The 3,029-nt window shown below is 33.8% G+C and overlaps 1 pseudogene; it reads left to right on the top strand.

Annotated features, from left to right (window-relative positions):
- Positions 1-660: 660 nt before the first annotated feature.
- Positions 661-2,187, top strand: LOC107889818 (ethylene-responsive transcription factor ERF003-like; annotated as a pseudogene).
- Positions 2,188-3,029: the final 842 nt, after the last annotated feature.

The following is a 3,029-nucleotide window of genomic DNA, read 5'->3' as shown; positions in this document are numbered from 1 at the left end:
TTTTAGCTCACAATTTTATCATTTTCAAAATGTGATTTTATTATTTATTAATTTATAATTTTTTAAATTTTAGAGAAGTAAATACACAAAATTTTCATTTTAGGGATCTTAGGCCTTTGCTTGCCTCTCGGCCCCTAAATCTACATACTTCAAACTATTTATTTTTTTATATGAAAGTTATCGCTATCTAATTAATTATGAAATAAAACATAATTTAAAAATTAGATAATTTATGAATTTAATTTTTTTTCCATACATTAATCTCACAAAACATCCAAATCCACATGAAATAAAACAAAGACAAACCCCAAACCTCTTTCAATTCTACACTAATCCACACCTATGAGAATATTTAGCAATTTGTCCTACAAAAATATGGTCCTTTTCTCCATCCATATGCTACATAGCTTAGTCACACTATTATACTTGAAACTAAAATTACTATGTTTAGCTAATTGAGAAAATTTACCTAAGTGAAAGCTATAGAACAAGTGGAGTTATCCAAGGCTTGCTCAACAATGTTAGCTTTGCTTTTTTTCTTTTTTTTTTTTCTTTTGTGGCATTGTATGAAATAATAATCTACTAAATACACCCACGTGATACAAACCAAATTACCCATTTAAATGTGATTCCAACACACACAAAATTGCCTAAACAAATATGTTGAAAGATTTTCCCTTTTGCTGTAAATTCTAAAGAACATCATAAGCTTTTCTATTGCCTGTTCTCTTATGGAGCGATTGGTGTATTTGCTTAAGTCATTGTCTCAAACATAACAAAACCATTCATGAGGACAAAAGGGTGGTAAAATCAACAGTCCAAAATATACTAAAATCGTTTTGTGGAACAAAAACTATTATTATAATCATGTGAATTGAATTGGGTCAGTTTGAAATTTCCAATTCCTACTAATTCAACAATCATATCACATGGCAATAAAGCTAATTGTACTTAAAAAAAATTGACCCTTGAACCCCTTATTTTCATGTCAAAATTCTAAAATCCAATTCGATTAACTCGAATCCAAATTCAATTCCATTGAATTTGAACCTGAAATAACACCAGTTTAAAGTGATCACTGAACTATTAATAAGTTTACGTTTTGATCACTTAATTTTTAAAAGTTACAAAATGGTCACTAAATTAATCGAAAGCTCTCTTTCCATTTCTCTTCTACAATTCATTTTTTTTCATGAAACGGCTTTTAACATCACAAATCTGCGAACTAAAATAAAAACAACCTTCTTCTACGATCTCTAACACTAACCATCAGATCGACTTGAATTTAGAGTATGTTTTTCTACTCGTCGATGGATACTAATCCACCGTACTAATCATCGAATCGTCTTTTGGAGCTCACTAGCCAGACTTCTATAAAAGAACTTAGCAACCCAGTAACTTAAATAAAGACTTTTGAATAATTCAATGACCGTTTTGTAACTTTTTGAAATTGAAAAACCAAAACGTAAACTTACTAATAGTTTAATGACTAATGTTGTAATTTATCCAAATTACCTTATATCAATCTTGAAAAATCCAATGCTCAAACCTCAACGACCGGAACCCAAGATAAGCCCAACTTAAGCCTTTCATGTATGTTACTAATTTTTTCTTTTCTGTTCTTCGTGAGTACTAAATGAAATGCTCCATTTCTGCAGGAAAACTAGAATATGGCTGGAAACGTTTGAAACGGTGGAAGATACGGCCCGTGCCTACGATGAAGCTGCTAGGCTTATGTGTGGATCATGGCGGCTAAAACCAACTTCCCTTACAATCCAACTGCACTTCAATCATCATCATCATCATCAAAGCTTCTTTCAGCAACTTATACAACTAAACTACACAAATGTTACATGGCTTCATTTAAAATGACCAAACAACAATAAGGGCAGGGGACACAAAACAAGGCGCCAACTCCACATGTTGACAGCAACAATGGCATTGCTGCAGGGACAGACAATGGAAAGGGAGTTGTTAGTGTAGTTGAAAAAAGACCATTGCTGCCAGTTCAAGAGACGGAAGCCAATTGGGTAGTCAAGAAAGCTAAAGTTGAAACCACCCAGCAGTTTAAACCTCTTGAAGAGGATCACATTGAACAAATGATTGAGGAACTGCTTCACTATAGTTCCATTGAACTATTCAATTTCAATGTTTAATACATTGGATGTCAACTGGTCTTTACATTTGTTTCCATGCTAATGGTATTGATTCGCTAATTTAACCCATTCTTAGCAACTACATGCTATTTTTTTCCAAATTTCCAAGTATTGGAGAACCTCTGTTTAGGTCGTAGTGTCTACCAGGTGACCCATTTGGTGATGCATGTATTTACCTTGATGTTTTTGTAACTTTTCAAAGGGGTAACTATCATTAACATACCTCGTTTAGAATTAGAAATGTAGTCAAAACCAATCATGGTAATCCCACCAAGTGTGCTTGCATTGGGTCAATTGAGCCATACCAAAAAACAATTCAAAAAGGCTAAATTCCTTTTTTTCAGGACGAGAAAAAGTTTTGGTGACAGACACCCTTGAAAAAGGCCAAAATATTTTCAACCAGTTATGATTCTGGTGCATGAAAAAATAAAACCCCTTCAAAATTGCTTAACAAGAAAGAAGCAAAGACTTTTGTTTGTAAGGCCTATAACTTTGCAGACAAGACTTGATTCAAACAGCTGCTCTGGAATTAGGTTCATGGTGCAATGCATGGCAATGTCTCTGCTGTCTCACTCATGGATGATCATGTTAGGGCCAACATCCACATGGCTAAGGTCCTAGTCACACCCTTGACCCAGTAATAAGAAAAATGTTATTGGACCATCTAATGAAAAGTAGTATTTCTGGCCTTGGATCAATTAGAGCAGCTAAGGGCTCTGAGCTTTGCCTTAAAGATTTATAGATGTTAATGTTGAGCTCAGCCTTCTCATATATTGAACATTACTTGAGTTCACACGGCATATAAGGCACCTTTTGCCCCTTTTTTTTCCCTTATTGTTCCTTCAGTTTTTGCTTTATCCATTTCCAGACGCA

Source organism: Gossypium hirsutum, chromosome D13 (assembly GCF_007990345.1).
Source record: "Gossypium hirsutum isolate 1008001.06 chromosome D13, Gossypium_hirsutum_v2.1, whole genome shotgun sequence".
NCBI lineage: Eukaryota > Viridiplantae > Streptophyta > Magnoliopsida > Malvales > Malvaceae > Gossypium > Gossypium hirsutum.
The sequence above is the reverse complement of the archived record's forward strand: the minus strand, read 5'-3'. Positions and strand labels throughout refer to the sequence as shown.